This window comes from Quercus robur, chromosome 9 (genome assembly GCF_932294415.1).
Source record: "Quercus robur chromosome 9, dhQueRobu3.1, whole genome shotgun sequence".
Taxonomy (NCBI): domain Eukaryota; kingdom Viridiplantae; phylum Streptophyta; class Magnoliopsida; order Fagales; family Fagaceae; genus Quercus; species Quercus robur.
Window position 1 is genome coordinate 29,748,447 of NC_065542.1, and position 21,677 is coordinate 29,770,123.

Sequence of the window (21,677 nt, forward strand, 5' to 3'; positions counted from 1 at the left end):
AGGACTTGCAGCCTTTTGCTCTGGCTGAAGATCAACTATTCGAACGGGTCTCACAATTCCTTCAGGGATAACAGGCTCAGAATCTTTAAAGCCTGTATCAATATTCAAAAAAGAAAAAGAAAAGGAAGAACAGATTTAGTCTCTTTTTTTTATATAAAAAAAAAAAAAAAAAAAAAAAAAAAGGAGAAGAGAAAGAAGAACAAACCAGTACCGACTTCCTGAGGCAGAGCCTCTTCTCCCTGATCCCCTGATTTCCTCGAAGATTCTGGGAGAGAACATAAGGCAAGTTGAAGAAAGGGTGAAGAACCAATGGCAAAATGGTTAAAGGAAGGAAGAGATGTAGGGGGCTTCGCCATTAAAAAAAAAAAAGGGAGAAAGGCAAAGGGAAGCAAAGAAAGGAAAAGGAAACACAGTGGAGCAGCTCGCACTCACCTTCTGAACTTTCTGATTCTAAGGAAGAGGCAACACTGGGAACAGACTTCTCACTGGCTTGACCTAAAAGGGAAAAGAAAGAAGGAACTCAAAAAAAAACTGGAAAAGAAAAATAGAGATGTAACGCTATTTCAAGGAAACATGGCTCACCTGTTTGTTTGGATAAAGGAGTGTCTCCCAAAGCACCTTTATCTGACAATGATTGAGGAAACACAGTCCTGATGGGACTAGGAGTGCGCTCAAGATGGGGACTTTGAGATGAAGGGATCTTAGAGGCTTTGGGATCCTAAGAATCCTGGGAACCCTGCATCGGTTGCCCGGTTTCCTCAACCAGACCACCAATGGGGGGCTCCTCCCCCGTAATAGGAAGAGCAACAAAAAGAGTAGTAACAGTCTCCTTTCCCAAAGTTTTGCCGGTCATAGGAGGAGACAGCTCCACCTAAAGGAAAAAGAGGAGAAACAGTGCCCAGTGAAAACAACGGGGTAATACTAACAACACAGTGCTAGAGCAAAAGGGAGAGAACATAAATAATAATAATAATAAATAAATAAAAAAGGCACGCATACCACATCGTCACCAAAAGATTGGCTTTTGCCCTTCTTGTAATTAGACTTGCGTTTGGACTGCAAAGGAAACCACCACTCATCAGCAAAGAAGAAATAAGTGCAACAAGGTGAACAAATGAAAAAGAGAGAAGAAGGAAAGAAGTCTTGCCCTTCTCTCTCTCTCTACAGATTCTCTAGAAGTCTTTTGTTTACTACAAGTACGCCCAGAGGGTCCTAAAGGAGGCTGGGATACAAAACCAGAGGATCCTAGAGAACCATGGACTGAAGTAGTCACAGGAACCTGGGAAAAAGAAGACTCTACCTTGGTCTTCTTCCGGGTCCTTGAAGCCAAAGGTTCCCCAACATCCTTGCCTTCCGGAGATGCCAAGTGTGTTTGAGACTTCCCAATTTTTCTTCTTTTCGTCTCAGGACCTATCTTTGCACCCTCTGTGCTTTCCTCAACATCAACAGCTTTCATTTTTTCTGGCCTGACATCCTTACCTTTACTCGGAGCGGAGATAGCACCTATTGTCTCCACTGCACCTTTCTTGATGGGCACTCCAGGAGAAGTACCAATGACGAGACTATAACCCAGCCAAGTCTCAGGAAAATCCTGTGCATAAGTCACCCAACCTCCCTTGGAGGCATGCCATTCTGCGAATCCAGTTTTGCTGCTTACAGCAGCAGAAACAACCCCAGCAGTAGGAAGGGATAAACGCCTGTTGGATGTCGGAGTAGAAACAATACTAGGATTCGGAGCTTCCCGAACTATACCAGAGCTAACATAGTCAATGAAAGACTTCTGTACTCTTCTCCAATAACTAGTATAGCCACTAGAAGCAAAGACTCCTCTCTGGGAGTTGGGCACTGCAAATTGGGGGCTCCTCCAAGACCAATAAGGAAAGGCCTGCAGCCTTAAGAAAGGATCCAAAGAAGGAAGGGACGGCACCACGTCCTTAAAAACCGGAGGAACATCCTGGTCAAAACCAAACTGTCGGAGCACCCGGTGTGCTAAATAATGGGTATATTTTGGGCCACTCGAAGAAGGCACAGGAAGCCAAGAGGGGCAAATGCAGGCAAGATAAGCCAGACTGCCCTCATCACCACGGCGCAAGTCAAAGGTATTACCTGTAGAAGACAAAAAAGAAGACAATACAGAATCACACGCAAAGCTAGAGCCAAACTCACGAAGGGATCTCCAATGTAAGTTCCCTGCTTGGTCAAATAACTCCACAAGATTGAGGCCACCACCTTTCAAGCTAATCCAACGAAAAACAATGGGAAAAGCATCAGTTGAATTGCCACAAAGACCCTTCACTATGTCAGGGGATCCTTGGAATTTATCCTTCACAAATTTCAAATTCCTGCACTTGGCCAAAGTAGCTGCAGAACGGTCCCACATGAAAATCTGAAGGATAGCACAGTGAAGAGATGAGGTAATCACATAACAAGAATCACCTTCAGTCTCATCTCCATGAAGCTGGTCCAATTGAGAGTAAACATGACCCAGAAATAGAGGGTTCAAAGGATATTGGGTACCTCGAGCCAACTTGATCGCTAACTGAAAAAAGGAGGACTTAACTCCATATCCAGGGAACTCACTAAACAGGAACTTGCTAAGCCAAAAAGCCAGAAAACCGACCCACCTCACTTCCTTATTTTCCTCACGAGAGAGGGTCATCACCCATCTCCCCATTCTAGCCGGCTTACCACCAGAAAAGGCAGCACGACCACCAAGATAACCAAACAATTTGTCTTCCACCATGAGATCCTCCCCAGAAAGATTAATATCAAAGGGGCTCTCATCACCAAATACCGGGAGGAGGAAGTTATTCACCACATCCTCCAAGGTAATCGTCAATTCACCAACAGAAAAGAAAAAAGTATGAAGGGAAGGGCACCAACGACGTACCAGATGCCTAAGCCCTTTGGCGTCTCTGAAACCTTCAAGATTTCTGGAAATAACCACTGCCTTTAGGATACCAGCGCGCTCCAAGCGACCCACAAACTCAACATCAGACAGTTCCTTGTCTACCCAGATAGGCCAGCCCTGGATTTTTCCCGGGACAAAATCGAAGAAGATAGGCACCGCCTCTCGAACTCCTTGCCTAATCTGAAGGTTAAAGATCTCTCTAGGGTCAGGAACCTGGGCAGAACCGGCGAAACCCGCTTGGCCAGAAAACATCCAAGCATGAGGAGATGGAGGAGCCTCGTCATGAGATATGTGAGGGAAAAATGGACTGGGAGAATACCAAGGATCCCGTAAAGGGAAGGCCAGACGTTCGATAACCTTGCAAGAATCACTCGGAGCAGAACCAGAAGAGCCCTCGCCCTCAAAAGGACTGGGAGTACGCTCTCTCCTCTTTCGGGAAGAAGAAGAAGCCATTAGAACAATGCGTACAATGAGAAGAAAAGAGATTAAAAGTGCGAAAAGGGGGAAGACCGGAGTAACGGAGAAGAAAAGGAAAAGAAAGAGAAACCCAAGAATGAAAGACTCAGAGAAGCAAAGTGATAAGGTGAAACGGCTATAATAAAGACGCAAATAGCAGTTGGGGAAGACAATGTATGGAAAGACGCGCCAGTTGCCAAAAATTTAATTTGAAGGAAGGATTAATCAGCAGTTATTAATGAGAAGTAATGGGAAACGAGAAAAGTGGGTAGAGGAATTTTTACTCAAATACTCAACTGGCACGTCCCGTGCAAAGAGGAAACTGCAAAAAGAATAAAGGAACGCAACACATAAAAAGGAGGTGACCAAAAGCAACAGAAAAGGGTCGGGATCCCAATTAAAAGGGAATGGAACCCAGTAGAAGTTAAAAAAAAAAAAAAAAAAAAAAAAAAAAAAAAAAAAAGAAAGGGGAGGGGATCCTACGAAAAATCTTAGAAAACCTGAATTACTCACGCGTGGGCTTCAAGCAACCCACGAGCTCGGGGGGCTAAATGTTGAGGTCTAAAAAGGATCCTAATAAAAGAGGCCCAAAAGAATGAGTTAGGCCCAAAAGGAAGAATCAAGCTAAGTCCAAAGTCACAGATGTAAGAGAACCATGAAGGAATAAAAGGCCCAGGAAGCTTGAAGCCCAGACGAAGAAGCATCCAAAAAGATTAAAAAAAAAAAAAAAAGAGAGAGAGAAAGCCACGGCAAGGGATAAAAGGTCAAGATCCTTAGCAACCATCAAGAGGCGCGGATCCTTCAAGCACAAAGGCAAAGGAAGACTGGGACAGCTCGAAGGAAAAAGACAGAAGAAGAAAATAAGAAACAAAAGCAAAAGCGCCAGTAGAACCCAGCGACCTCTCATAGCAACAGACAGAAGAGAACCTCGGGGAACCAGAACAAGGAAGCACAAAGAAAAGAATAATAACAAGCGGCTTTCAAATTGACAGAACGGGATTCCACCCAGATGGGAAAGAAAAGGGAAAAGTGGAAACTGCCAAAGAAACGAGGATGTCGAGCATCCAAAAAGATTAAAAAAAAAAAAAAAGAGAGAGAGAAAGCCACGGCAAGGGATAAAAGGTCAAGATCCTCAGCAACCATCAAGAGGCGCGGATCCTTCAAGCACAAAGGCAAAGGAAGACTGGGACAGCTCGAAGGAAAAAGACAGAAGAAGAAAATAAGAAACAAAAGCAAAAGCGCCAGTAGAACCCAGCGACCTCTCATAGCAACAGACAGAAGAGAACCTCGGGGAACCAGAACAAGGAAGCACAAAGAAAAGAATAATAACAAGCGGCTTTCAAATTGACAGAACAGGATTCCACCCAGATGGGAAAGAAAAGGGAAAAGTGGAAACTGCCAAAGAAACGAGGATGTCGAGAAGGGCATACCTCAGCACGTCCCAAAGAAGGTGATCGACCAGGAAACTTTCAAAAGATTAGAGCTGAAAGAAGGAAAGAATGAGAAAAACGAAAATGGGACTTACCGAGTGATAGGAATTGAATGTGCTCTGTTCGCAAGATAGCAAAACAGGGGAACCAACGGTTCCTTGGGAAGACCAGAACTCCATTATAAAAGGAAGGGATGGGTTGCGAAGAAGGGGCAACGAAAACAGAAAGAAAAAGAGGAGATTTTCAAAAAGAAAGCTATCAGTAAATCTGTAGTGAGGAGAAAGAAAACGTTAAAGGGAAAACAAACATTGCTTCCCGGTATCCTGAAAAAAGCCACTATTGCACATACTCGGATTCAAAGAGAATCAAACTTTGTAAGTTTTGAAGGCTGAAGTAGCCATTCAAGACTGCAATTTTTGAACTTGATTGAACCTTGTATCACGTCCTAGTGAGCTCTCTGTAATTTCATAGACAATGTATTAATGAAATATGCCTCATTAATCTCAGGATCCCCTTAGCATTTATTTTGTACCATTTTGCTAATCCTACTTCTTTTCCTTTTGAACTTACCTTGTTGTTTTTTGGCATTCTTCAATACAAATATCCTTGCTTGTCATTTTCTTTTATTGTCAGGAGCATCCCCTGCATATCACTTGATTCTTAAACAGCTTGTTAGCTGCAGTGAGTCAAGGCCCGGTTCACCAAACCTTTTATTTAGGCCCGGGATCCTTGGGCCTGAGTGTCCCAAAAAAGGCACTCTCACAAAAAGGTAGGCTTTAAGTTGAATCATCTCATATGATAAGAGAATTATGTAATTTATATTTGATAAAAGCTAGCCACTTGGTACAAAAAGGGTGTGGCCACATGTTGCATACAAAAGATAGTGACTTAGCACAATTAAGACTTACGAGAGTCATCGTTTATTTAATTAAAAGTATTTAAAATACAAAATATAAAAAAGAACAGACTGTAATGTAATTAATTTTTTTAATTGAAAAACGTAATTTAATTAGAATTTTATGACTAAATTATAATTTTAACCTTTAAAGTTGGGGTTGTTTTTGTTTAGTCCCTTAAGTTTAAGATTTTCCTTTTGGTCATTTGAGTTTGATTACATTTTCAAAATGATCATTCCTTTGATCTCTATGACTAATTTGGCTATTGAGAGAGAGAGAGAGAGAGAGAGAGAGAGAACAAAAAATTAGTTTTGTTGGCATTTAATGATTATATCACTCATGGAGATGGATGGAAGGGCAATTTTGAAAATTGAATCAAACATGGTGAACTAAAATTTAAAATGAAAAATCTCAAATTTCAAGAACCAAAATAAAAACGGGTCAGGATTAGGTCCAGTGTCCAATAGTACTGGACTCGTTGAGATGATAATAGGTATCCATTTTTAGACACGTGTCTTCATTTAACTGGGTCCAGTGCAGTGAATGCACTAGACCTAAACTTTTTTGAAAAAAGTCCTATAAAAACAACTCAAACTTTAAGGGTCAAACATGTATTTTAGTCTATTTTTATGTAAGGTTTGTTTGTTTTTACTTAAAATATTAGTTTATTTTTACCACTAATTAATACACAATCTTTTAAGACCTCACATTCTACGTTATACTTTTACACAACTTTTATATTAAATAAAATAAGAAAAATGAAAATAAGACCATTCAAACATACTCTTGCGCTCTATTTGTTTTAGTGGGAAACTTTTTTTTTTTTTTTTTTTTTTTTTTTTTTTAAAATGACTTATTTTTTTAGCTTTTGGTTGTGACACGGACAATGAGCTGAAAATCTTTTTGACTATTTAATTCGCACATAAAATCATTAATATTCCTTATAATTTATAATTAATTAATTACAAATAATTATATGAAATAAATATTTCATTCATAACATGAATATAATGTAAACCAACAAATCAATCATCCAAAATACTTCAAAATTAGTTTCTCAAAAAAAAAAAAAAAAACTTCAAAATTAGACAATCTACATAACCATATCTTTCTCCACACAAACACACCAAAAAAAAAAAAAAAAAAAAAATACATAACCATCTAAAATAATTCAACAAGCCAAATTAGATAAAGCTAAGTTCAACAAATCAAACCATGTAGATAGTCAATATAGTTCAAACTTCAATGAAAGCTATCTTCAAAAGTAATACAATATTTTCTTCATATCCTAATACAAATGAACCATTACTAACAAAATTCAACTATTTTGGTTGAAGAAATACTCCAACTATCGTCTATAGGTTCTAGCAAATTTCAACATGAATGACTTAATTAGCTACTCATCCTGAATTACATAGTCAAATACATTTGTAAGCATAGACTCATCAAGCCCTTGTATTTTAATGGCTTTCTCGTAATGGCTACTCAGATTGTATTGATTCTTAGCAAATATTTCTTGTGCTATTGTAACTTTTCTAATTTGTCAAGACAAATCCTTATAAGTAGCATTTTCTTTCCCACAAGCACAACTCCTAATGTTACTATGAAAACTTGATTGAGTTGAGGTTGCACTTAACGAATCAAATTGTTTCCCTATAGATAGCTGCACTCTAATTTGCGACTTAAATTGATGAGTTATTTATCCACATTACAAAACAGAGTGATTCGATTGAGTATATTTTGTCATTTGTAGTAATTTACACTTCAAATAACAATTTTGATAAGTGTTGTCAAAAAGAATTTTTTGACAGTTTTTACCAAACGCTTTGTTTTTAAAAAAAATCAAATTTCTAACCGCACTTTTTAAAACCATCATTTTTTCAAAAAGAAAAGTTTGAAAAAGCTAAACCAAACCCACTCTTATTCTTTAGATACCTCCAACTTTACAACTCCAAATCTTCTTTCTTTCTTTCTTTTTTTCTTTTTTTTTTTTTTTTTTTTTTTTTTTTTAATTCTAACAAGTGATCACAAATGCTATCATAGCTATAAAATTGGAACACACCTGTCATTGCTATTTGTCCAAACATCTTATCTTCCAAAAAATTATAAATGGAAACCACAAGTTGCCATTTAATTTTCATTATTTTTTGATAATTCTTAATTACTGTGTTAAGAGTCTAATAACTTAACTGATTTGCACAACCGAGTGTTTTTAAAGCATATATCCTCTATTCAAATCTCCTAACCATCCATTATCGAATTATATATATATATATATATATATTTTTTTTTTTTAAATCCTAGTAAAAATAAGAGAGAAAAGACAAAGCTAAATCTTGGAAACATGAACAAAGAGGTGTCAGTCACTCACTTGAGCTACAAGATTTTTGAATTTTTGGATAAAAAAAAGGTCTCTACATGATTTTAATGGATAATATCACATATATAACCGAATCCGGATCCTCTCCATTTCCCTTTGAAATGGAGAGGCTCCAGTTCATGGCAGGGATTTTTTTTTTAAATGATCCACGCTCAAAAACGTGCCACGTCATAACTTAACCCATTTAACCCAAACCATACTTAACTACACTTAAACTAGAGGCTCTTTTAACTCAACCGAATCCTTTAGCTACCCAATAAAACAAAAAACTCCCTCTTTCTTCAAATCGTTCTTTACCCAAAATTCAAAAACACTCTCACACCATTGCTCAATCTCCTCATGGCTACAGTTAGTAGCCACTGCGTCCCACACCTCCACTACCAGCGAAGTTCTAGTACGTTCCTATCTCTCTCCTTCGACCGCTGGAGGTGCTATCGTCGATGCCACCACCACTGGTGGCCGCCGGGTCCTCCTCTCTTTCTCTTTATTGTCTTTTCTCTTTTATTTTTCTTTTTGTTTCTCTTTTTATTTGCCTTTTAGAAGTGACTGAATCCCTTAGAGTTTTGTTTAGTGACTGGGTTTCCTTTTGAGTATAAAGCTTGATGATCTACTTTGGGTTTGAAAAATTGGGGCTTTTGGGTACAGCCGAATGTGTTTTGATTAAGTATCTGCCTGTAGTTGTTATGTGGTGTTGTCTTTAACATCAGTCCAAAAAGTATGTTGCTTGGTCATGAACTCATGATGTATGCTAAAAATCATTATGAAATTTCTCCCTTTTTTTTTCCAAATTTTTTTAGGTATCTGTTCCTTTTCTAAATTTGGATTGACTATGCAGATGGGTATTTTGCTAGTAGATAATATATTTTGTTTATTGTAGTTCATTTTAAAGATAAAAACTGTGGCTTTTGATAGGTAATGAGGTATAGTGTTTGTGAGCTTAGAATTCTTGATTTGTTATGCACAACTGGTTTTCTGAGCTATATTGCTACTCACACTCTTATTTGCTTATCAAAAAGTTTTTTCCCTCCTTTCTTGATTTCTTTGCCAAAGATTTCCTCCTTTAATTTTTTTTTTCATTTTTTGCTATAAATAATTTCTTGTGTAACTTTTTGAATTTTTTTTTCTTTCCTTGATTTCTTGTTTTTGTCCAGCACAGAAGCTTTAAATAGTTAAGCATACTATGAATTTAATTGGCTTGTCTTGAAATCAAATTCGTGCCAAAAAATTTTCACTTGCATTTGCCACTAAATACCTTGGAGCTTGCCTTGGTCCCCTTTTCAGTTATTGGAGTGTAATTTTGCTTCGGCGCCTTTTTTTTTTTAGCAGGTGAATATCTTATCTTTGCTTCTCCTTAATGCAAAATACATTTGTCATTGTCTGATTGCCCCCATCAAATTTGGGCTATGTAGCTATTATATTTTGTCATTGATTACGAAGAAATTAAAAGTATCTCTTGAACATTCAGACTATATGATCTGCTTTGTATTTCACAGTTTCACTTTTAATTTTGGTCCTTTAGCTGAGTTCTTAATATGGAAGTTCCTAAGCTAAACCCTCACCAAATTTACATATTTAGTAGTGATAGTGATCTTATAGCTTCACCTGTGCCTGCTGTTAGTTTGAAATTTTGATATATGTTTATCAGTTTATCATTAAAATCACTCTTTGTTATTTTGTTAGGTTGAATGGCATGATTAAATGGATGCTATATCCAATATGGGAAGCTGCTACCGTTGACGAATGGCTATACAATGGCGGTCCTTATGAGCTAATTGTTCTACCACCAAGAGCAAGAAAAGGCAATTGCTGGAGGTGGAGGGGGATTAGTGCTAAATTTTAGATTGTTTTTTGTTAGTGTAGACCACATGTTCTCATTCTTGTATAAGTTCTTTATACAAGTTCTACCATTCTGGTGAAATCTTGTAGAAAAATATATGTTTTGGATATATGTAGAAACTTTGTTAAGGTACTGTGTGTTGTGCTTAGTAGTGTGTGGGTGGTGCCTAGTAGTGTGATGAGGTGTGCCTATTGTGGTGATAAAGGGTGTGTGTACTTGGCTATATTGAGGCATGTGCAGTGCAGGTGCATGATGTGAAGCTTAGTAAGTGATCAGATAGTGAGAGTTAGTTAGGCAGTTGTTAGTGGTAGTTACATTTGGTATTACTGAGATTGTAATTGTATATAACCCCCAATTTTGGGATGATAATAAACAAGTTTGGAATCAATTCAATTACTCTCCTTTCTCTATCTTTCTTGTTCTTACTCTGTTGGAGGTGGTTACCCTCGAAGTAACCAACATCTCATTCTTTCCATTCTCCAATTCTTGCCATTACTTTCTTGAACAATCAAGCTCTTAACAAACTTCAACACTTTACCTTTAGTAGCCACTTGTATGATTCAAAAATTTTTTTGAATGGAAGTATTTTGCTTAGGCATAATCTTATTCATTACACTTCGGCTTCAACTTGCATCCTTGTAGAATTTGTGAATGTAATTTTTAGGTTCCATGAATGTGCATATTTTTAGGTTCTTTTTGAGTGAAATAATAGCCTTGTAATCAAAGTGTACATTTTAACAAAGCTTTGTTTATTTTTGGATCAAACTCTTCCATCAATTTTTGACCATATAGGCATCATCAAAATTGTTCAATTTGAAGCATTACAAGAAATTAGAAATAAAAGGCACACAATCAATTACATTTTATTACATTCTCAAACCAATATCAATAAAAGAATAACTATATTTTATTACATTCTTCTTGGTTTGTACTTTAAATCTATGTAAAAGTTTTTTTGTAAATGAACATGAAAACTAAGTGTCAAAACTAAAGAATACATTCAGTGTTTCGTTTATACTGAAAATTAGCCTATTGACAGCAAGATACATGGCTTCAATGCTTCATGGAATGCTTCAAAACATTTTTCTAGCAAGATACATTGAACTTCAAGGCATTGTTTTCTACACTGTTTGTGTTCTGCATAGTTTTGTTTCTACACTGTTTGTGTTTCTGCATAATTACCTGTTTGTGTTTCTGCACTGCTTGTACCTGTTTGTGCTTCTGCACTGCTTGTGTTTGTGTTTCTGCACCGTTTGTGTTTCTATTTCTGCATAATTACTGTTTGTGTTTCTGCACTGTTTGTGTTTCTGCACTGTTTGAGTTTCTGCATTGCTTGTGTTTGTGTTTCTGCACTATTTAAAAACCGGTGCATTGGTGAATGGTTGTTATGATTGCATCTTGGTGAATGGTTGTTAACTTTAAAAACTGGTGCATTGGTGAACGGTTGTTAATAACTTTTAACTTTTAAGAACTACTACTGTGAATGTGACAAATAATAATGGTGAATGGTTGTTATGATTGCATCTTGGTGCATTGGTTATATTATATAGTCAACCTGCATATTCAGCTGAGGAGTTAATCTGCTTCTTTCTTATGGTTCCCAATAATATCACAAACAAGCCTTTTAAGGTGTTGTTCAAACTGCTTTGATGTTGAGTGCACACAAGGCACAAACACTTCACAACAATGCAATAAATTGATATACAAGTCATAGATTAATTAAAAAAACCATGTTCCATTGCTAAAGTCTCAAATTACAGTGAGAATTATACCAAAATTCAGGCCTTTTTCCACTAATACATACCAACACAAATTCAGGCCAACACATACCAACACAAACATTCTACCAAAACCTACCAACATACACCAAAATTATGGCATTTTCCCACTAATACCTACCCACCTAATGACCCATTTTCCCCCCACCTATTTAGCCAACAAAAGAAGCATCAAGCAGAGTAGCATCCCACTTATCACCAGAGACTGCCCCAGGCAAATGAGCAGCATCTTCTCTCTCTTCCTGTAGCCTCTGCTCCGTTGCCTCTTCAACCAAAATCATGAAAAACAACAACAAATAGTATTAGCAAAATCTAGTCACAGCCAATCCAACACTTGTATTAGCAAAATACTAAAATCCTTGAAACTAAAAAAAACCCACTAAAGAAAATAGCTATAAAATAAAAACCCTTGTGCTCTCTGATCTTCCAAAACTAAAAAGCATTTGCACCCTTGTGCTATCACATAAACAACATACATTGAAGAAAAACCAATTGCACTCCACAAATCAATTTCCTTTTGAATCAATATAACAAGCAAAAACACAAGAACCAAAAGTAAAAAAACAAACATCTCTAATAAAGGTAGACTTGTGTACCCGAACCACTCTTTGGCCCCTTGAAATGCTTATGATTCCAACCACAACACATGTTACAAAAGAAGCACCATTGCCAAGAGAAAGCAGAGTAACCCAGCAATTGTAGGAGACAATTTTAGAAAACTTGATAAGCTTTCAATTGAAGAACAAAAGTGCCCAGAAACCTATAAACTGAAAAGAAATTTAAAAACTTTACAAAGAATTTTTTTTTTTTTTTTTGATTGGTAATAATATAAATAAATAAATGTGGACGAGCAACAATCAGACCACCAATCCAAAAAATGACGACTGAAACAATATCTTGGCCGTTGATTTTGTTCTACCTCGGTGTTCTCCATAACGCAGAGGGATCCAACGCAAAGGCATACAAACTATCTCTCATTTCTTTTAAAATAGAACAGAGGCTTTTGATTCCGAAAAAAATTAAGAACAAGAAAAAAATGAGAAACCTTTATAAAAATTAAATAGACCCATTTGAAACCCTAACCCTAAAAACGAATTTGAGGCGAGAAAAGAAGATTGGCAGTTTACAAAGAAATTTAAAAACCTAGAAACTTACGTAGAAATTTGGAAACCCATAGTCTAAGGTGAGCTAGGAGCTGAGTTCATGGGTGAGGGATCGAGCTTGAATCCTGTATGCCTCATGAGTCATGACCCACGAGCTTGAATGCATGAGAGCAAGGAGCTGAGTTCATGGGTTAGGGATTTCAATCTATGTGGTGAGCAAGGAACTGAGCCAGGAGCTAAGTTAAAAGCTTGATCAAATCGTAGATATCCTCACTGTGACGGCGAGGCGAGAGAGAAGTGGGTTTCTTTTGTTTGTGTTTCACACCGTGACAACAAGGCGAGGCAAGTGAGAAATGGGTTTGAAATTTTATTTTTGTTTTTTTGAACCGTGGGTTTGAAATATTGAGAAGAGAGTGAGAAAGAGAGTTTGAAATATTGAGATGGGTTTGGTCTCAGATGGAGGTAATGTGTAAAATAGCAGTGAAAAAGAATTGTATATAGTTAGTTAGGCAATGTTTGAAACAATAAAGGAAAGTAGCATCTCGAGTTTTAGAAACTTGAGATCCATATTAGAACTTGACGGGAAAAAATGCCACATAAATCTCGAGTCTTTAAAACTCAAGTTTCTGCAAAAAAAAATTACACCTATAGTGGCGTTTTTAATCCTTACAGTGACGTTTTAAATCCCTATAGCGGCGTTTTCCTAAAAAAATTTTTTGTAAGGACAGGTTTAGGGAGTCCTATAGTGGCGTTTTTAAGCCCTATAGTGACGTTTTATAAACCTATAGTGGCGTTTTTAGTCAATTAACGGAAATCGAGTTTTAAAAACTCGATTTTCAGCTTGATTTTTTTCACACTTTTGGCTAATCCACTTACAAATCGAGTCTTAAAAACTCGAGTTTTAGACACTCGAGATACTAGTTTTCAACATTGTTTTGAAACGTGACAATTAACTAAATTTTTTAATATTTATTGTTATTTTGAAAAAAAATTCTGATGGGTTAAGTTTGAAATATTCAGATGGGTTAAGTGTCTAACCCCAGTTAAGTGTGCAATTAAGTGTGTGGTTTGGGTTTTAAATGACGTGGCACGTTTTTTACCGTTGATGCTCTCCATGGGAAATCCTCACCGAGTACCGGAGCCTCTCAATTTCAAAGGGAAATGGAGAGGATCCGGATCCATATATAATTGGGCCTTTGATAGATTTATTAGAGCTAGTTACAAGCCTATTGAGAGTCAAAGAGTTGTGAACTAAGCAACAAGCATCGAAGTTGGGCCCAAAAAATATCCTTACGAGGTTCATAAAAATCGTTGTTAGTTATTCGGTTTTTCTGTCCTGTCTCCCTCTTTCAAACCACATCCTTTCCATCAACCCCAAGCCTTCACCTCACCCAAAGCAAACCCCAAAATCATCGTTGCAAGCAACCCAACGTCAACTTCTTGCAACAAGTAACATTCTTTTTTCTCTCTCCTTTAGTTCTTGTCTGTTTCATTTGCTAGTCTTCTTCTATGCTAATGGGTGTGTCATGTGTGTTACTGCTTTATTTGAACATAAAATGCAAAAATTTGTATGGGCCTGGCAATAGGTGTCTGTTTTAAGGGTTTTTTTTTTTTTTTTTTTTTTTTTTTGGCATGGGAGGTGTTTGTGAAATTGTCTCTTACAAGCTTTGAAACTAATTGGGTGTATTTATGAAGTTGGTCCAGATGGTTTCATTAATTTTAACTATCAGTTTGTGTGTATGCTAAAATTTTAAAAGCTATATTGATATGCTTTCTAGTGTAAATGAATGTTCATTGATAATCAAACTGTAATGATTGTTTTGACTCATTTCCTCACAGGTTCCCTTTGAACTAATAGAAAAAAGGACGTGTCATTTTTCTAGTAAAAAAAAGAAAATTTTTTCTTATTTGTTTGCTACATTCTGAGTTCAATATATTCTTTTATCTTTAGGTTGACATACAACCATTTGCAATATGCAAAATGGGGCGTAGAAGTTGAGCATATTTGACTAAACACAATAAATCATTTGGTAATAGGTCATAGATCCTTGGTTAATTGTTATTGATCATATTTTCTTTTTCACTACATTTTCAAGTATGATGAATTTTAATCTATGTTTCTTTTTTATTTTTAATATATGTGTGTGTGTGTGCAATTTGCTGTTTAACTTTCATTGTTTTTGTTACTTAGTAGAGGTTTGACCTTGTTGAAATGGAAAGTGCCCTACTACCCAACTGATGTAATGTGGGCTCAATCCAAAAACCAACCCTTCCAAAATTTGGAGTAAGTTTGCCTCTCAATTGCCTCTCCCAAACCTTGCAAAAGGTTATGATTGGCTTCTGCTCTTTGAAATATTTTAAGAACACTCTCTGTATTTTTGGTTTCTGCTTTGTCCAGATAACTTTTGTTCATGCTTCTATTTAATTTGTTCTAATGTTGTTTGTGTTTGGTACTTTGGTTTACTTAGTTTCCATGTAGTTTGAGAGTTATTTTAGTTTCCATAACCCAGTTGATAAACAGAATAAATAATAATACTTGGTTTTATAGGAAATTCCAAGAGGTACTTCGTACTTGTGCAAATAATGGTTGTTTTCTCTTGCTTGAAGTTCCATTTTGGGTGAAGATTATAAATGAACTCATTTGTTAGCATTTTATTCAGCATAAAGAAACATATGATCATTTTATTCAAATCTCAGAACAAAAATATGCTTGTGATACTGGATTTCCCTTCCACATAATAGTTGCATAATTTGGTCTAAGATTTCTATTCAACATGAGAGACACTACAGTGAGGTCAAGTTGTAGCTTGCCACAGTAGGTTCTTTTAAAAGGAAAAACCTATTCAATGCTACTAAAGTAATGCAAATCACTTTTCTGAATAGTACTGAACTTTGGCTCGATCGTGTCATACAAGTGCTATAAGACATGCAATTCACACTTGAGTAGTTCACATTATATGTTGGACACAAAATGACCATAGATTTAACATTTTGTGAGCCCAGTATTATTTTTTAATAAACATATAGATAAAGCCAACCAATTGAATGAAGCTATCTTGAGTTTACCAAATGACCATGTTGCAATTGCACACCAATTAAGAGATGAAGGTGGACCTTTAAGAGATCGAGATTCTAGTCCTAGCATAGAAGCACAAAATCGAAAGAAACAACTTACTACTTGATGTCTTCATAGAATATCAATAAATAGTAAGTAATACTCAAGTTTCATAACATCATTTTATTACTTCAACATATGAATGGATATATCTGCTATGTTTCATTGCATTAAGAAAGTCCATATCTCCTGCTATTAAGTTCATGCTTTGCAGCTTTTTTGTATCTAATGCAACTAAAAATATCTTCTTTTAATGAAATGTGTACTTTTCATATAAGTGAACGTAGTCAAATAATAGATACGGATATTGGAAAAAAAAGGTTTGATAAGCTGATTTTCAAATTTTGATGCATATTTGGAGTTGTTCCTAATTTTGTTTAACCACATGTCATTTTCTATTCATGTCTTTCACATTATAGCTATTGATTAACTGTGGCTTCTTAGAATGGAAAAAGGGAATATCATAGGGTTCAAGTGATAGGTCAAAGGTAATGGAGAATATCTTGGGGTTCTTTGTGTATCTCATGCTGGTGGTTCGAACTCCACCTCATCCCTCCCCCACTATCTACCAATCAAAAAAAGAAAAAGAAAAATGGAGAATATGATGGTTTAAGCTTCATGAAACTTCTTAAATGGTTTTCTTGTACATATGCTATCCATGAGAGAGCTATTGTGACGAGGTAACTTTAAAAGTATTAATAGTAAATAGGTAATTTTTATATATGACATGAAAAAAAAAATTACTATCAGACAAACAGTTAATTGGCTTCTTTTTTTCTGGAGATATGAAGCATGTTAGTTATGTTCTGTCAATCACATCCAATGGTAGAAATTCCTTTATAAATAAATTTATTAGCCTCTACATCCTCTAAAATCATTATTATATATATTTTCATACAAATCCTCAGTACAGTTGATTAGTTTACTATAAACAACCCCCCCCCCCCCCCCCCCCCCAAAAAAAAAAAAAAAAGAGGAGGAATTGCCCATAGATAAAATTGCAATAATATTCACAAGCATTATCATGAGCCAGAGTGGGCTAGGCCTCTAACTCCCAAAAATTTATCTACTATTTAATTAAATATTCTTCTAATTTATGTGTTGTGGATTGTGAGCCAGCACTTAGAATATAGGAATTTTGTTGGGACAGGATAATATATTCTTTGTTTCTTGAGGGCTTGAGTTATCCTTAACTTATGCTTTAAAAGGTTAGCTGTTATCTCAAGTACCTTCTCTTGGTTAAAGAGTCTCCATTTAATATCCTTGTTTTCCTTTTTCAGGGCCCAGTTATGTGTGAAATGCTGAGGAATTTGAATTCTGCTATAGTTATATCAAATTGGTTTTCTTGCCGATATTACCCATATATTCCAACTAGCTACTTCTGTAAAATCCACAATCATCATTTTCATTGTAGTGTATATGTTAATTCAGCTATAAATTCAAATAGTCGGTGTGCCATAATGCCTGGTCTCGGCATAATTTCCATGTGGCAACCAAAGACGCCAAATATCAGTTTGTTGAGGGTGGATCAATCACGCATTGTTGTGAACATGGTTGCGAGTGTTGATGTTGGTGTGGATTGTGAAAAGGAGGAAGAAAATAAATTGACTGAAGAAGATGAGGGATTTGGAGAATCTTTTGTTGAGCAGATTTGGCCTCCTTGGGGAAATGTCGCAAATCACAAGGATTTGGATATTGAACATAGTCCCACACCTGTTAGCCAGACTGAGTCAAAATTTTCAAACAGGATGACGATTGCGAATGAAAGTAGGGTACATTTTCTAGAGGAAACAAATGAAGAGTTGTTATCAGAGCGACTTTTGGTGCTTAGCAGAACCAATAAGATTAGAAGTGCATTGGAATTATTTAGGTCCATGGAATTATCAGGTCTTTGTCCTAGTTTACATGCCTGTAACTCTCTTTTATCATGCCTTTTTAGGAATGGGCAGCCTGATGATGGGTTAAGAGTCTTTGAGTTTTTGAAGACAAAGAAGATAACTACAGGTCACACTTATAGCTTAGTACTTAAAAGCAATTGCGAATTCTCAGGGTAGCGATACTGCCCTTGAAATGCTTATGGAAATGCTAGGGGAATGTGAAGTGAAGAAGGATTTTGATGCAATTGCATATAACACTATGATAACAGTATGTGGTAAAGTTAACAATGGTGTTGAAACTGAGAGGATCTGGAGAAGTATGAAGGCAAATGGCTGCTGTCCAACACGAGTTACTTATTGCCTATTAATTAGCAATTTTGTTCATTGCAGTCAAAATGAGCTGGCTCTTGATGCTTACAGTGAGATGGTTCAGAACGGATTTGAACCAGGGAATGATACAAAGCAAGCTATAATTAGTGCGTGCACAAAGGAGGGAAAGTGGAATTTGGCACTTATTGTCTTTCAAGATATGTTGAAGGGTGGCTTGAAGCCAAACCTAATTGCTTGTAATGCATTGATTAACTCTCTTGCGGAAGCTGGGGAGGTCAAACTAGCATTTGAGGTTTATGATATCACAACATCTTTGGGTCATTCACCAGATGCATACACATGGAATGCTATACTTGGTGCTCTATATAATGCAGATCGACACGACGATGTTCTTCAGCTCTTTGACAGCATTAAGAGAGATCTAGGCTCTCAATTGAATTTACATTTGTACAACACTGCTTTAATGTCTTGCTCGAAGCTTGGTTCATGGGATAGAGCGCTGCAGCTTTTGTGGCAAATGGAAGCTTTTGGGCTCTCCATTCCAACTGCATCATATAATCTTGTCATTAGTGCTTGTGAGATTGCAAGGAAACCAAAAGTTGCATTGCAAGTGTATGAGCACATGGTTCACCAAAAGTGCAATCCGGACACATTTACTCATCTGTCATTGTTAAGAGCTTGCATATGGGGATCCCTCTGGGATGAAGTGGAGGAAATCCTAAATGTGAGTTTTATTTTGTTGACATGTTTTGGCCATTTACTTTATCTTAGTTGAATTTTAATTTGTTGTGATATGGAATTAACAAACAAATATGGGAGGTGAAAATATTTTCTCTTTCCAAATTTCATATCAACCACAAATTTTACATTCCCCCCCCCCCCCCTTCTATCTTTCTTTTTTCACTCTAATGTCCATTTGAAGAGAGCTTGTGACATAAATGATTTTGTTGAGTGGTGCCTCTTCAGCGCAATTGTTAAAGTCACACACATTATGTTGCATTTATTGTGCCAAATGCTCATCCTTGTGGGTTATAAACCTGTGAATTTTTTGTTAATGCTACTGCCTTTATACTTTGTTTTAACCTTTGAAACTCTTTTTTTTTGAGAAATGGACCTTTGAAACTGAGTGTGCTCGCGTATTGATTTTTGTTTCCTTTGCAGTGGGCTGCACCAAATTTATCTCTTTATAATGCTGTCATTCAAGGAATGTACTTAAGGGGCAAGATTGATTCTGCAAAGAATCTGTACACCAAAATGCGTGAGCATGGTCTTCAGCCAGATGGTAAAACACGTGCTATGATGCTTCAAAACTTGTCAAAAAATTCAGCTAGACATAGAAGGAGTTGGTCTCTTGGTTACAGAGAACGTCATCGGCAAAAGATGAAATGAGAAAAAAGAGATTACCTACAAATAAGTTGGGCTAACTACATTGTGATTATATAGATTGATAAGCTGTATAAGTTGAATGTATATCAGAGCAACAATACAGGCCTAACTTTGCCCTCTGTAATTATTTTCTGTTCTGTATCTTCTCTGTTTCCCTCTTAGGTTTTTTTTTTTTTTTGGGAAACACCTCTTGATTTTCACTGTATAGTTTTTTTTAATTTAAAATGAAAGTAGTAATTATCCCATAGTATTGTGATACAAATGTGTGATATCGTGGAAGTTTGATGTTTTGGAGACATGGATTTCTTTTCAAAGGCTTCATAAATAAAATTTTAGCTTAAGTTTTATAGTTCAGGTACATTCAAATTTCATTGCCAGTATCAAATTTAGTGCCGGATAAAATTAAAGGAACTTCCAATTGGGCCCCTTAAGTATGGGTTGGTGGGTGAGAATGGGGATTCAAATCTTCTTGGTGAAGATTTCTCATAAACACCTCTTATTTTGACTTGTGTTTTAGCTAACTCTACAAAAACAAATATAGATGTCATGTATGTGTAGAATTGATCAAATGTGAGAAGAGCTCTTTATAAGACTGTCTCGTGAAATACTTTCCAACTATATGTCTGTAGGCTGGATGATAAGGTCACATGCCATTTGAATCAGAGTAATTATTATCATACTCTCTTTATTACACATTTACCATACACACACTATCCATACGGGGGCTAAAATCATGTTTACCTAAAATTGTGAAATTATGACACTGTTTCACAAATTTTAATTGAAATCGAGTTATTTACGTTCTGTTTGTTTCAATGTAAAATATTTTTCGTAAAATATTTTCCCAATTTCAAGTGTTTGATTGCATGTAAAATATAGTCAAAGTTGTTGTTGAGGGCCATTTGCGGAAGCCCAAGCAGACAGAAAAGCCCAATAATGAGGGCTACAAAGAATTGACAAGGTAAATAGCAAAAAACCCATTAAGTCCAAGCGGTAGGAATAATGGATCACAGGCCCAACAAATAAATAAATGGGTCTTGAAGAAGCAAGCGGGCTCAAAGAAGTCAGGAAAGAAAGAAATAGCATCCCATGGGCAGAGTATGAAGTAGAAAAGTGAGAAAGGGCCGCCACAGGCCCAAGGCAATGCAAACTAAGAGAGTAAGGGGTTTATGGCAGGCCCATGAACCCCAAAGATAAGGATAAGGTTATTGGGCCAAGGAAACCCAATGAAGTTAGTAAAAAGCCCATGGGAGTGTGGAATTAGCAAACGGGCCGAGGAAACCCAAAGAAAGAAATCAGGCCATGGATGCCCAAAGGAAAAGCCCAAAGGGACATAGGAGCCCATGAGTAAAAGCAAAACAATGCCCATGACGGGCCATTGAGAAAAGGTATAAATGGCTGGTCTAAAAAGAGGTCCAGCAGGATTAAGTTATTATGGCAGGAATAACAATTCAACGTGGCAGGCAATAAAGAAAATCAAAAGTGGGCTAAAGAAATGTAAAGCCCATTATCATACGAGACCCAGCTCCTGAATGGAGTGAAAAACCAAAGGAAAACCCACATGAAAGGCCAGGAAACGCAGATGGAGAGTCTCCAAGTCGCGGCAGACGCATGAGTAGCAGGCAGACTCTTGGACAAATTTGAAAGGGAAGCACGCGCAAGGCCCAGGCACCACCAGCCTGTACCCAGTCAATATAGGATATGGTGGAGCCATGGGCCAGAGTAAGAGGTAAAGGGGGTATGGTTTGGTGGTGGGGAGAGGGGAAAAGATCTAATTGCGGCTCCTGCCCAAACCTCTTTTGGGAGGTACGTCCTGCTGGGATGATAGACCACCCAAAAGAGGCAAGTTTGAGGGGGAACCGTTGAGTGCATACTCTGAGAGTAGAGAGAGAAAGCATTAATATCGTGGATGTATACAGAGGAATAAAACAAACCCGCCTCTGTCTAGCGAGGGTGGATGTTGCACAGTCCTGGTGGTCAGCAAGTACATTCAGACCAGACAAAGGTGGTTAAGGGGCAAAACAGTAAAACACTAGCCACGGCAGACGCTATAAAAAGGCTCTTGCCGTGCCCTGTATAAGGGATCGAAAAACATAGTATATTTTCGGAGTGGAAGAAAAAAAACAGAGCAAAAGGAAAAGAAAAAAGATAAGAAAGAAAACAAAAAAGAAAAGAAAG

General features: G+C 36.8%; 1 long non-coding RNA gene, 1 other non-coding gene and 1 pseudogene across 2 annotated transcripts; 1 reads left to right on the forward strand and 2 right to left on the reverse strand.

Moving 5' to 3' along the window:
* Positions 1-11,625: 11,625 nt before the first annotated feature.
* LOC126700414 (uncharacterized) lies at positions 11,626-13,247 on the reverse strand. The gene is made up of 2 exons (XR_007647130.1): positions 12,844-13,247; positions 11,626-11,953 (listed from the first exon to the last, which is right to left on the reverse strand). It is a non-coding gene; the product is annotated as an uncharacterized LOC126700414 (long non-coding RNA).
* On the reverse strand, positions 12,529-12,674 carry LOC126701330 (small nucleolar RNA snoR111). Its single transcript, XR_007647307.1, has one exon. It is a non-coding gene; the product is annotated as a small nucleolar RNA snoR111 (small nucleolar RNA).
* A 3,738-nt stretch (positions 13,248-16,985) lies between the features above and the next one.
* LOC126700408 (pentatricopeptide repeat-containing protein At3g29290-like) lies at positions 16,986-19,667 on the forward strand (annotated as a pseudogene).
* Positions 19,668-21,677: the final 2,010 nt, after the last annotated feature.